Source organism: Gorilla gorilla, chromosome 16 (genome assembly GCF_029281585.2).
Source record: "Gorilla gorilla gorilla isolate KB3781 chromosome 16, NHGRI_mGorGor1-v2.1_pri, whole genome shotgun sequence".
Taxonomy (NCBI): Eukaryota; Metazoa; Chordata; class Mammalia; order Primates; family Hominidae; genus Gorilla; species Gorilla gorilla.
In genome coordinates this window covers 80836251-80850578 of record NC_073240.2, presented here as the reverse complement: position 1 = coordinate 80850578, position 14328 = coordinate 80836251, and the positions used below count along the sequence as shown (strand labels likewise).

The 14328-nt window shown below is 43.0% G+C and overlaps 1 pseudogene; it reads left to right on the top strand.

Moving 5' to 3' along the window:
- The first annotated feature begins 204 nt into the window (after positions 1-204).
- On the top strand, positions 205-1132 carry LOC134757272 (small ribosomal subunit protein eS12-like; annotated as a pseudogene).
- Positions 1133-14328: the final 13196 nt, after the last annotated feature.

The window sequence follows — 14328 nt, the reverse complement described above, 5'->3', positions numbered from 1 at the left end:
CATCAGTGGTAATAAGCAAACTGGCCAAAATGCTTAATCAACTTCTTGGCCAAGTTTAACCCCTTTACATGCAACCTAGACCACATTTTAGGTGCAGTGAGTGTTAACCAAGGACAAACTGCTGCTCTTTCCCCACCGCCACTGAGTCACGGAGGCAGAGGCTCAGGTGTGTTCAAGAATCAGCTTCACCCATAACCCACCACCATGGCCCAGGAAGGCATCACTGCTGGAGGTGTCATGGACCTTAATACTGCATTACAAGCGGTCCCAAAGGCTGTCCTCATCCATGATGGTATAGCACGTGGAATTCGAGAAGCTGCCAAAGCCTTAGACAAGTGCTGGGCCCATCCTTGTGCTGCCCCCAACTGTGATGAGCCTGCCTATGTGGCTGGCTGGTGAAGGCCCTTGGTGCTGAACGCCAGATCACCCTAATTAAGGTTGATGACAAGAAACTAGGGGAAGGGATGGACCACTGTAAAACTGACAGAAGGAAAACCCCATAAAGTGGTTGGCTGCAGTTGTGTAGTGTTAAGGGCCATGGCAAAGGATGTCATCAAAGAGTTTTTGTTTGTTTGTTTGTTTGTTTTTGAGACAGTCTTTCTCTGTCACCAGGCTGGAGTGGGGCAGTGGCATGATCTTGGCTCACTGCAGACTCCACCTACTGGGTTCAAGCAATTCTCCTGCCTCAGCCTCCCACGTAGCTGGGATTGCAGGCACACACCACCATGCCCGGCTAATTTTTGTATTTTTGTATTTTTAGTAGAGACGGAGTTTCACCATGTGGCTCAGGCTGATCTTGAACTCCTGACCTCAAGTGATCTGCCTGCCTTGGCATCCCAAAGTGCTGGGATTATAGGCGTGAGCCACTGCACATGGCCCTTCTTTCATGTTTTAATTCAATGGAGTTTTGCGTGTACTAAGTTTTCAAAAATACATGTTGAAGGAACATTTTTATCTGTACTCCGACACACACCCAATTGTCAAATTGTCTTCACAGCTCTCAGACTTATAAATTTAGAATCTCCTCAGGGACTTGATCTTAACTGAAGACAAAGGAGATCCTAAAGCGACTTTTTGTCGTAGTGGTCAGCTGGAATGTGGGAGGAACAATTTCACCCCAAGAGCAAGTTGAAAGTTTTCTTGGGGAGGAGCCAAGATGGCCGAATAGGAACAGCTCTGGTCTGCAGCTCCCAGTGTGAGTGACGCAGAACATGGGTGATTTCTGCATTTCCATCTGAGGTACCGAGTTCATCTCACGAGGGAGTGCCAGACAGTGGGCGCAGGTCAGTGGGTGTGTGCACCGTGCGCGAGCCGAAGCAGGGCGAGGCATTGCCTCACTTGGGAAGCACAAGGGGTCAGGGAGTTCCCTTTCCTAGTCAAAGAAAGGGGTGACAGACGACACCTGGAAAATCGGGTCACTCCCACCCGAATACTGCGCTTTTCCGACGGGCTTAAAAAACGGCGCACCAGGAGATTATATCCCGCACATGGCTCGGAGGGTCCTACGCCCACGGAGTCTCGCTGATTGCTAGCGCAGCAGTCTGAGATCAAACTGCAAGGTGGCAGCGAGGCTGGGGGAGGGGCACCCGCCATTGCCCAGGCTTGTTTAGGTAAACAAAGCAGCCGGGAAGCTCGAACTGGGTGGAGCCCACCACAGCTCAAGGAGGCCTGCCTGCCTCTGTAGGCTCCACCTCTGGGGGCAGGGCACAGACAAACAAAAAGACAGCAGTAACCTCTGCAGACTTAAATGTCCCTGTCTGACAGCTTTGAAGAGAGCAGTGGTTCTCCCAGCACGCAGCTGGAGATCTGAGAACGGGCAGACTGCCTCCTCAAGTGGGTCCCTGACCCCCAAGCAGCCTAGCTGGGAGGCACCCCCCAGCAGGGGCAGACTGACACCTCACACGGCGGGGTACTCCAACAGACCTGCAGCTGAGGGTCCTGTCTGTTAGAAGGAAAACTAACAAACAGAAAGGACATCCACACCAAAAACCCATCTGTACATCACCATCATCAAAGACCAAAAGTAGATAAAACCACAAAGATGGGGAAAAAACAGAGCAGAAAAACTGGAAACTCTAAAAAGCAGAGCGCCTCTCCTCCTCCAAAGGAACGCAGTTCCTCACCAGCAACGGAACAAAGCTGGGTGGAGAATGACTTTGACGAGCTGAGAGAAGAAGGCTTCAAATGATCAAATTACTCCGAGCTACGGGAGGACATTCAAACCAAAGGCAAAGAAGATGAAAGCTTTGAAACAAGTTTAGAAGAATGTATAACTAGAATAACCAATACAGAGAAGTGCTTAAAGGAACTGATGGAGCTTGAAAACCAAGGCTCCAGAACTACGTGAAGAATGCAGAAGCCTCAGGAGCCGATGCAATCAACTGGAAGAAAGCGTTTCAGCAATGGAAGATGAAATGAATGAAATGAAGCGAGAAGGGAAGTTTAGAGAAAAAAGAATAAAAAGAAACGAACAAAGCCTCCAAGAAATATGGGACTATGTGAAAAGACCAAATCTATGTCTGATTGGTGTACCTGAAAGTGATGGGGAGAATGGAACCAAGTTGGAAAACACTCTGCAGGATATTATCCAGGAGAACTTCCCCAATCTAGCAAGGCAGGCCAACATTCAGATTCAGGAAATACAGAGAATGCCACAAAGATACTCCTTGAGAAGAGCAACTCCAAGACACATAATTGTCAGATTCACCAAAGTTGAAATGAAGGAAAAAATGTTAAGGGCAGCCAGAGAGAAAGGTCAGGTTACCCTCAAAGGGAAGCCCATCAGACTAACAGCAGATCTCTTGGCAGAAACTCTACAAGCCAGAAGAGAGTGGGGGCCAATATTCAACATTCTTAAAGACAAGAATTTTCAACCCAGAATTTCATATCCAGCCAAACTAAGCTTCATAAGTGAAGGAGAAATAAAATACTTTACAGACAAGCAAATGCTGACAGATTTTGTCACCACCAGGCCTGCCCTAAAACAGCTCCTGAAGGAAGCACTACACATGGAAAGGAACAACGGGTACCAGCCACTGCAAAATCATGCCAAAATGTAAAGACCATCGAGACTAAGAAGAAACTGCATCAACTAACGAGCAAAATAAGCAGCTAACATCATAATGACAGGATCAAATTCACACGGAACAATATTAACTTTAAATGTAAATGGACTAAATGCTCCAATTAAAAGACACAGACTGGCAAATTGGATAAAGAGTCAAGACCCATCAGTGTGCTGTATTCAGGAAACCCATCTCACGTGCAGAGACACACATGGGCTCAAAATAAAAGGATGGAGGAAGATCTACCAAGCAAATGGAAAACAAAAAAAGGCAGGGGGTTGCAATCCTAGTCTCTGATAAAACATACTTTAAACCGACAAAGATCAAAAGAGACAAAGAAGGCCATTACATAATGGTAAAGGGATCAATTCAACAAGAAGAGCTAACTATCCTAAATATATATGCACCCAATACAGGAGCACCCAGATTCATAAAGCAAGTCCTGAGTGACCTACAAAGAGACTCCCACACATTAATAATGGGAGACTTTAACACCCCACTGTCAACATTAGACAGATCAACGAGACAGGAAGTCAACAAGGATACCCAGGAATTGAACTCAACTCTGCACCAAGCAGATCTAATAGACATCTACAGAACTCTCCACCCCAAATCAACAGAATATACATTTTTTTCAGCACCACACCACACCTATTCCAAAATTGACCACATACTTGGAAGTAAAGCTCTCCTCAGCAAATGTAAAAGAACAGAGATATAACAAACTATCTCTCAGACCACAGTGCAATCAAACTAGAACTCAGGATTAAGAATCTCACTCAAAAGCGCTCAACTACATGGAAACTGAACAACCTGCTCCTGAATGACTACTGGGTACATAACGAAATGAAGGCAGAAATAAAGATGTTCTTTGAAACCAACAAGAACAAAGACACAACATACCAGAATCTCTGGGACGCATTCAAAGCAGTGTGTAGAGGGAAATTTATAGCACTAAATGCCCACAAGAGAAAGCAGGAAAGATCCAAAATTGACAACCTAACATGACAATTAAAAGAACTAGAAAAACAAGAGCAAAGACATTCAAAAGCTAGCAGAAGGCAAGAAATAACGAAAATCAGAGCAGAACTGAAGGAAATAGAGACACAAAAAACCCTTCAAAAAATTAATGAATCCAGGAGCTGGTTTTTTGAAAGGATCAACAAAATTGATAGACCTCTAGCAACACTAATAAAGAAAAAAAGAGAGAAGAATCAAATAGACGCAATAAAAAATGATAAAGGGGATATCACCACCGATCCCACAGAAATACAAACTACCATCAGAGAATATTACAAACACCTCTATGCAAATAAACTAGAAAATCTAGAAGAAATGGATAAATTCCTCGACACATACACTCTCCCAAGACTAAACCAGGAAGAAGTTGAATCTCTGAATAGACCAATAACAGGAGCTGAAATTGTGGCAATAATCAATAGCTTACCAACCAAAAAGAGTCCAGGACCAGATGGATTCACAGCTAAATTCTACCAGAGGTACAAGGAGGAACTGGTACCATTCCTTCTGAAACTATTCCAATCAATAGAAAAAGAGGGAATCCTCCCTAACTCATTTTATGAGGCCAGCATCATCCTGATACCAAAGCCTGGCAGAGACACAACCAAAAAAGAGAATTTTAGACCAATATCCTTGATGAACATTGATGGAAAAATCCTCAATAAAATACTGGCAAACCAAATCCAGCAGCACATCAAAAAGCTTATCCACCATGATCAAGTGGGCTTCATCCCTGGGATGCAAGGCTGGTTCAATATACACAAATCAATAAATGTAATCCAGCATATAAACAGAACCAAAGACAAAAACCACATGATTATCTCAATAGATGCAGAAAAGGCCTTTGACAAAATTCAACAACCCCTCATGCTAAAAACTCTCAATAAATTAGGTATTGATGGGACGTATTTCAAAATAATAAGAACTATTTATGATAAACCCACAGCCAGTATCATACTGAATGGGCAAAAATTGGAAGCATTCCCTTTGAAAACTGGCACAAGACAGGGATGCCCTCTCTTACCACTCTTATTCAACGTAGTGTTGGAAGTTCTGGCCAGGGCAATTAGGCAGGAGAAGGAAATAAAGGGTATTCCATTAGGAAAAGAGGAAGTCAAATTGTCCCTGTTTGCAGATGACATGATGGTATATCTAGAAAACCCCATTGTCTCAGCCCAAAATCTCCTTAAGCTGATAAGCAACTTCAGCAAAGTCTCAGGATACAAAATCAATGTACAAAAATCACAAGCATTCTTATATACCAACAACAGACAAACAAAGAGCCAAATCATGAGTGAACTCCCATTCACAATTGCTTCAAAGAGAATAAAATACCTAGGAATCCAACTTACAAGGGATGTGAAGGACCTCTTCAAGGAGAACTACAAACCACTGCTGAAGGAAATAAAAGAGGATACAAACAAATGGAAGAACATTCCATGCTCATGGGTAGGAAGAATCAATATCGTGAAAATGGCCATACTGCCCAAGGTAATTTATAGATTCAATGCCATCCCCATCAAGCTACCAATGACTTTCTTCACAGAATTGGAAAAAACTACTTTAAAGTTCATATGGAACCAAAAAAGAGCCCACATCGCCAAGTCAATCCTAAGCCAAAAGAACAAAGCTGGAGGCATCACGCTACCTGACTTCAAACTATACTACAAGGCTACAGTAACCAACACAGCATGGTACTGGTACCAAAACAGAGATATAGATCAATGGAACAGAACAGAGCCCTCTGAAATAATGCCGCATATCTACAACTATCTGATCTTTGACAAACCTGAGAAAAACAAGCAATGGGGAAAGGATTCCCTATTTAATAAATGGTGCTGGGAAAACTGGCTAGCCATATGGAGAAAGCTGAAACTGGATCCCTTCCTTACACCTTATACAAAAATCAATTCAAGATGGATTAAAGACTTAAACGTTAGACCTAAAACCATAAAAACCCTAGAAGAAAACCTAGGCATTACCATTCAGGACATAGGCATGGGCAAGAACTTCATGTCTAAGACACCAAAAGCAATGGCAATAAAAGCCAGAATTGACAAATGGGATCTAATTAAACTAAAGAGCTTCTGCACAGCAAAAGAAACTACCATCAGAGTGAACAGGCCACCTACAGAATGGGAGAAAATTTTTGTAACCTACTCATCTGACAAAGGGCTAATATCCAGAATCTACAATGAACTCAAATTTACAAGAAAAAAACAACCCCATCAAAAAGTGGGCAAAGGACATGAACAGACACTTCTCAAAAGAAGACATTTATGCAGCCAAAAAACACATGAAAAAATGCTCACCATCACTGGCCATCAGAGAAAGGCAAATCAAAACCACAACGAGATGCCATCTCACACCAGTTAGAATGGCAATCATTAAAAAGTCAGGAAACGACAGGTGCTGGAGAGGATGTGGAGAAATAGGAACACTTTTACACTTTTGGTGGGACTGTAAACTAGTTCAACCATTGTGGAAGTCAGTGTGGCGATCCCTCAGGGACCTAGAACTAGAAATACCATTTGACCCAGCCATCCCATTACTGGGTATATACCCAAAGGACTATAAATCATGCTGCTATAAAGACACATGCACACGTATGTTTATTGCAGCATTATTCACAATAGCAAAGACTTGGAACCAACTCAAATGTCCAACAATGATAGACTGGATTAAGAAAATGTGGCACATATACACCATGGAATACTATGCAGCCATAAAAAAGGATGAGTTCATGTCCTTTGTAGGGACATGGATGAAATTGGAAATCATCATTCTCAGTAAACTATCGCAAGAACAAAAAACCAAACACCACATATTCTCACTCATAGGTGGGAATTGAACAATGAGAACACATGGACACAGGAAGGGGAACATCACACTCTGGGGACTGTTGTGGGGTGGGGGGAGGGGGGAGGGATAGCATTGGGAGATATACCTAATGCTAGATGACGAGTTAGTGGGTGCAGCGCACCAGCATGGCACATGTATACATATGTAACTAACTTGCACATTGTGCACATGTACCCTAAAACTTAAAGTATAATAATAATAATAAAGGATTTTAAAAATTACCATAATAATTGACCTATTATCCTCTATAAGTCTCATCATCTGATAAAGATTTATTCTCAATTGTATAAAAATCATCAGTTATTGTGAAATAAGAAACTCAGTATATGTACACTCCTCCAGTCTCTTGGATTTACATATATAGTTTTAATTGTACAATATTATTGTAAAAGTTAATATCCTTTCAATGTATCTGATTTAAAATGACCACAGAGCATTGTGGGATTAAAGGAGTGCTGTGTCCAGGGAAAAAAAAAAAAAAAAAAAAAAGAAAAGAGAGTTTTCTCATCTTTTCTGGTGACACTGTGGCTGACGGTATCTACTTTAAAATGGAAGTAAGAAAACTTTCCGGAAGGGGGCACCCGGATTTGAACCGGGCACCTCTTGATTTGCAGTCAATTGCTCTGCCCCCTGAGCTATACCCCCTTCACCTGTTAGAAGCTCCTTTCTTGTCCACTTATGGTGACACAATACAATCAAGTTCCACCCACACTAGAGTTCTGGCAAGCTTTGTGTTCTAAAGCCCCACCTTCTTAATTATCCATCATCTGCTTTGGCTTGTCCCTTGGCCACTAATAAACTGAAAGGGAACACATGAAAAATGACATCCTGGGCTGGGCACGATGTCTCACGCTTGTAATCCCAGCGCTTTGGGAGGCCAAGGTGAGGTCAAGAGTTTGAGATCGGCCTGACCAACATGGTGAAACCCCGTCTCCGCTAAAAATACAAAAAAAATTAGCTGGGCGTGGTGGCAGGCACCTGTAATCCCAGCTACTAGGGAGGCTGAGGCAAGAGAATTGTTTGAACCCTGGGAGGCGGAGGTTGCAGTGACCTGAGATCACACCACTGTACTCCAGCCTGGGCTAACAGAATGAGACAATCTTCTCTCTCTCTCTCTCTCTCTGTCTCTCTCTCTCTCTCCATATACATATATATGTATACATATATATTTATATGTATACATATTTTTATAGTACACATATGTAGTGCACATATATGTAGTGCATTATATATAGTACACATATATATAGTACACATACATAGTGTGCGTGTGTGTGTGTTTTGTAAAGGCAGGGTTTCAGCATGTTGCCCAGGCTGGTTTCAAGTGATCCACCTGCGTGAGCTCCAGCAATCCTCCCATCTGAGCCTTACTTCGGCCTCCCAAAGTGCTGGGATTACAGGCATAAACCATGGAGCTTGGCCTTTGCTCTGTTCTTGATGGAAACAATAGCCACCTTTGACCTGGGGCCCTGCTGATAGCTGGGGAAGTGCGTTATTGAGGTTGAGCAGTGTGGCTCCTTCTTATCCCACTGGCAGGAGAGAACTGAAGCCTCTCCTTTCAAACCTGGCACTCGTTGGTATGGAGTGCAAGGGCGTGGGCCTGAGAAGCCCTTTCTCTTCTCACCTCCTCTCCAGGGAGAAGAGAAGCTGAGAGTAGAGCTGGCTCCTTCTCCAATCTCAGGGAAGAAACAACACACTTGGAGACACAATTTTTTTAAATGTAAAATAACATTGAGAGTTCATCTAAATATCTGTCTTAGAAATTCAGGTCAAGGGAAGAGATGCTGTTAGAACAGAGGGAAGTGGGTGACCTCTCCAAAGATGGACGTGCTCCAACAGTGGGCTAGGGTGTTCCAGCGATAGCCAAACCTTCCATTGAACCCACTGACCGGTTTCAGATCGGTATTGTAGTTGTCATGGCCAGTCACCTGCTGGAGAGGATGCCCTTGGAGGCAAGGAGAGAGAAGCCTGAGCCTGCATTCAGTCCATCTCTTGGCTTCCCCATTCCCCTGGGTGTGGTAAGGGATGCCAATCAGTGGTAGTCACCGAATTCCCCATGCGCACAGCCAACATGCAATCCTCAAATGTCCTGAACCTCTGGGCTGAAGAACCAAGGGCTGGTGAGGTTGAGGGACAGAAGGCTTCCTAGAAATAAAACGCCGCACCAGGAATAATTGTATGAAGACCGTGAATGGTTTGTGCTGGGACAGGAGGGGCTGGAAATTCTGGGCTTGGCAGAGCTTGCCTTTCTCCCATGAGAAATGAGAAAACTCTCACCCTGTCTCTGACCCATGTGTATGAGATCAATATCAATTGGGCCAAATGGTACAAAGGATCATGTGACTAGAGGAGTGGCCCAGGATGGTGGAGTTGGGCTGGGAGGAGGGTTTACCCTGTTAGAAAAATATTTCTCAACTCTTTCCCATTGTTGTTAATCTGGGCCTGCAAAATGAGCAGGATGCAGCAGTGAGGGGAACAGGGGCTTCAGAGTTGGGAAGAGCGGAATCTTAATCCCAGCTCAGCCCTTCTTGCCAAACCACTTTAACTCAAGAAATGTGTTTCCCCAACTGTGCCAGAGGGTTAATGTGACTGTAAAAAGTGCCTAACAAATGGCTCATGTCTGTAATGCCAGCACTTTGGGAGGCTGAGGCCAGAGGATCACTTGAGCCTAGGAGTTCAAGACCAGCCTGGGCAACATAGGGACACTCCATCTCTACAAAAATAAAAAATTAACTGAGAGTGGTGGTGCACACCTGTGGACCCAACTGCTCAGGAGGCTGAGGTGGGAGGATTGCTCAAGCCCAAGGAGGTCAAGACTGCAGTGAGTAGTAATTGTGCTACTGCAATTCATGCAGTCCAACTTGGGTGATAGAGTGAGACCATGTCTCAAAAAAAAAAAAAAAAAAAAAAGCTTTCAGAAGTTTCATATTTGATAGTGTTCAACAGAGCAGTTTATTATCCATCTGTGTGGGACAAAGATCTGTAAACCAATTTCTAGGTTAAGAGAGATGACTTCAATTTTCTTGCTAAGAAAGCTGTCTGGATGTGGGATTTGATCATGAGTTCATCTGAGGATTAGATAAATCAGATGGATAGCTGGCATGTCCGCCATTCTGGGCCAGAAGCTGAGTGAGTCGAGCATGAGGCTGGGGCAAGGAAAGATCCAGCCAAGTTGTAGAGCAGGACAGGCTTTGAGTTGCAGGGGCAGTACATGGGGGAGGCTCTGGTCAGAGGGTCAACTTAACAAATGGCCTTTCTGAATGTTCATTTCTTTATCTGCAAAACCATGCTACCTGTGAGTGCCCAATCCTGCCTGCTTAAGCCACATAGTTGTTGGAAAATAATAAATAGCAAATGAGGGAAGGTCCAAAAAAATAAATAAGTAGATAGAGACATTTGTGAATGATTAAGTGTTATGCAAATTGATGAATTAGTTGATTTGCATTTCTATTCAGCATTTGATGAATAGTTATTCTGGGGCAGATGTAGAGCTAGAAGCTGATGAAGGACCATGAATGTAGGTAGCAAACTTTACAGTATGTATATTCTACAAGGTGTGGGAAACTGCTGAACGTTTTTGTTCAGCCAAATGGCCTAATAAACAATGTTCTTTCAGGAAGATAAGCTGGTGGCCATGTGAGGACTGTGACTCTATCAATTCTGTTTTCTGAATTGCTCCTGAATTTGTTCCCTCCTTTCTAGTCCTACAGACACTGCTATAGTTCATACCTTACCATTTCTTATGTGCAATAACCTCCTAAATGGTCTTCTTACTTCTAGCCTTGACTGCTTTAATTCATTCTCCTTATGCACCTAGAGAATTTTATCCAATTATTTCTTGGCTTATGCATTCATTTATTTGTTCATTCACCCAGCATTTATTGAGCTCTATCATGCCTAAGGCCTTGGGACCATGGCAGTAATATTTGCTGACAGGTAGGTCTTAGCACATTGCTGCTTCCTATCCCCGATATAGCAAAGTGAAGACCTCTTAGCATGTCCCACAACACCATTGACCAGCCTCTTACCATTCTCATGGCTCAGCATTCTTTTCTCTGCCTTACAATCTTTTTGCATTCTATATGCTATTTGCTATTAAAGTGGCAAGAAGGGCGCTAGGATAAAGATTGAGTAAAATTGTGCTTTGGAGATTTAATAGTGAGGTGACCTTGGGTAAATCACTTAGGCTCTCTGTTTTCTTACTTGTAAAGGTTGAGAATTATAAAGCATACCTTAAACATCCAGTGTAAAAATCAATGAGATACGGCATGTAAATTGATTAGCATGGCATCCTATATCAATTAGGTGTGTATTTGGTTATAAGTAACAGAAAATCTGACCATTGATGTTTAAACAACTAAATATGTAACAAGAGACTGAAAGTAGTTTTTGATGTTGATTCGGTGGCTCACAAATGACAGAGTTGAATTTCTTGACCTTTCCCTCATGCTGGTTACCTCATGGGTATAAGATGGCTGCCAGAGTTCCAGACTTCACATCTACATCCAAAGTGGAAAGAAAGAGGAAGGGACAGTGCCTGCCATGTTACTTCCCCTTTTATCATGAAAGCAAAGCAAAGCTCTACTAGACCTTGAATGGGAAGTAGCAGACTTCCTATTAGATTATTTTGTACAGAAACAGATCATATGGCCTTCTCCAACTGCAAGGGAGGTTGGAAATTTAGAGAAAAAAATTTCCAGATTGGTTGAGACAAATCATGATTTGTCACTTGAGGATGAGCACATTAGCACTCCGAACAAATCTGGAGTCCTGTTAACAAGAAAGAAAAGTGAATAATATTCAGGAGCAATTCTTAGTGTTTTCCCCCGAAATGCCATGCATGTGCATATCCCTAGGCATTTGCACACGGTATTTCATGTTGGCTACAACACTCTCCTCCCATACTGTACCTATACAATTTTGTATCTTTTTTTTTCAATATCAGAAACAATTTTTAATTTTGTCACTTATTCAGTATCATTATTTTTAAAGGATACACAGGGGTCCATAACTGGTTGTAGTGTGGCTTATTTAACCATTTTTCAATAATTAGACGTTTATGTTGTTTCAATTTATTATTATATAAGGGGGGAAATTTGGTTTTGTTAAGTTTGTGTTCTTGGCCATACATTACACAGATTATCTCATTCAAACCTTGAAACATTTCCGTATGGTAGGTATTATTCTCATTCAGCAGTCACAGATATCTAGGTGCAGAGGAGTTAGTTTGCCCTAAGTCCTACAGCTAGTGAGTGGCAGAGTAGGGATTCACAGAGAAGATGATTTAACTGCCACGCCTGGGCTTCCTCACTGGAATCCACACTGAGATGGACACAGTGAAAAGCCACAGCCACACTGAGGTGTGTATCAGACCTCTTACGACCTTGCAGCTTCCCCATCTCTATGGCTTTTGGGCATCTACTCCTGAACTGCCACTCCGGATAGACCCTGTCCAACTTCATGGGAGCACAGCCTATTGCACTTCACCTCCTGCTCCCGGGTTCCTTGTTGAATCTGGGGTGTGAGACACAGTGGGACCCTCTCAATATCCACACACGTGTAACCTGGAAGTATGAAGGAATTAATGCCTCATAGGGCAAAACTTTGACCAATGGGAGACGGAAGCCATGGAATAAAGTCTTCACCTCACACTCCCACCCCTCCATGGACACCCTAAGTCACAGTCATGCTATGGCCTTGGAGAGGCCGTCTAGCGAGATCAAGCAATCAGTCTCACTTAATACCTAGCAATGGGGAGCTCAATAAGGCACCCCATGTTGGTTCTCCTCCGTTCTTGCTTCCTTTGCCTTTTTCCTCTCGCCTGTTTCACTGATATTACACCCTTTAATAAAGTAATTGCACATAAATATTTGCAAATTCAGCCCAGTTTTCTGGGCAGCCCAGGCTAAGACAGTGCATAAGGTTTTTTCATTATTTGGGATGATTTCCTTTTGTTTAAAAAGCTTTCTGCTGTTGGGTGACTGAGTTTAAAAGTATGAATAGCCCCATGCCTTTGAGAACATTACAACAGCCTTCGAATCTACCCAGCTCTGGCCCTTGGGTCACCCCATAGATGATTGTGGGGTCAGACCACCCCATTCATTACTGAGCCAAGGGCAAAGCTAAGGTCCTACTGGCAATGAGTCACAGAAAAGGCTGTAAATAGGAATGTTTATGACCACATTTATACAACCAAAGTTGGTTCGATGATAATGTATGGAAAAATAGAATCTTTGTTGAAAAGAAATTTTAACTCCATTTGGGTATGTGTTCCCAAGAGAAAGAAAACCTGGGCACACAGCCTTAAAGAGTGTGCTGGACCCTGGTAATTGCTCTAATTACCTGTGACTGATAACTTAGACAGCTCCTTGTGGGGACTGCTTTTGAATTTGCTCAGAATCACAGACTTTCCAGGAGAATCCAAGTATCAGATACCTCAGCGGGTAAGAAATGGTCATAGCCTAGGCCCTAATAAGAGTCCAGGGGAAGGCTTTCAGTTGTTCAGGTGGGGCCCGCTAAGGTGTGTGCAAAATAAATTATAACAGTCTTCAAATTTACCCAGCCCTGGCCCTTGGGTCAACCCATAGATGACTGTGAATCAGAGCGGCAGGCCCCACCCAAATAACTGAAAGCCTTCTCCTGCACTCTTAATAGGACCCAGGCAACGAGAATGTTTTACTCAGGGAGGTGTCTGGTATTTGGTTTCTCCTGGAAAGTCTGTCATTATGACTGAGAAAACTCAAAAGCAGTCCCTGCAAAAAGCTGTCCAAATTATCAGTCTCTCTTCAAATACGTCCTTCTGGGGCTAGACAGATTCCAGACCCATCTGTCTGCCCCAGAAGCCTGCTACCTCTTCCTGGCTTTTTGGGGCCCTGTCTAATGGACCTCTGATTATATCAGTCGCAGAGTGAGCCTGGTTATATATGAGGAAAAGAAATCAGCAGGGAACACTCACCTTATGATGCATAGAGAATGAGCTGCTCGCTGGAAATGCAAATTTTGAAGGATGAAAATCTCACTTCTGAACACGTAATGGTCTCTAATTAACTCACAGGTAATTAGAGCAATTACCAGAGGCCAGCGCACTTCTTAAAGCTGTGTGCCCAGGTTTTTTTTCCCACTTGGGAACATATACCCAAATGGAGTTGAAATTCCTCCTCAGCAAAGATTCTATTTTTCCATACATTATCATTGAACCAACTTTGGTTGTATAAATATGGTCATAAAATGTTCCTATTTATAGCTTTTTCTGTGAGTCATTGCCAGTAGGACCTTAGCTTTGCCCTCAGCTCAGTAATGAGTGGGGCCAGCCTGTCAAGGTGTGTGTAACAGTAAGCATGGTGGCCTGAGGAGTTCTATGTGGTCTGTGAGCTGCTTGCTT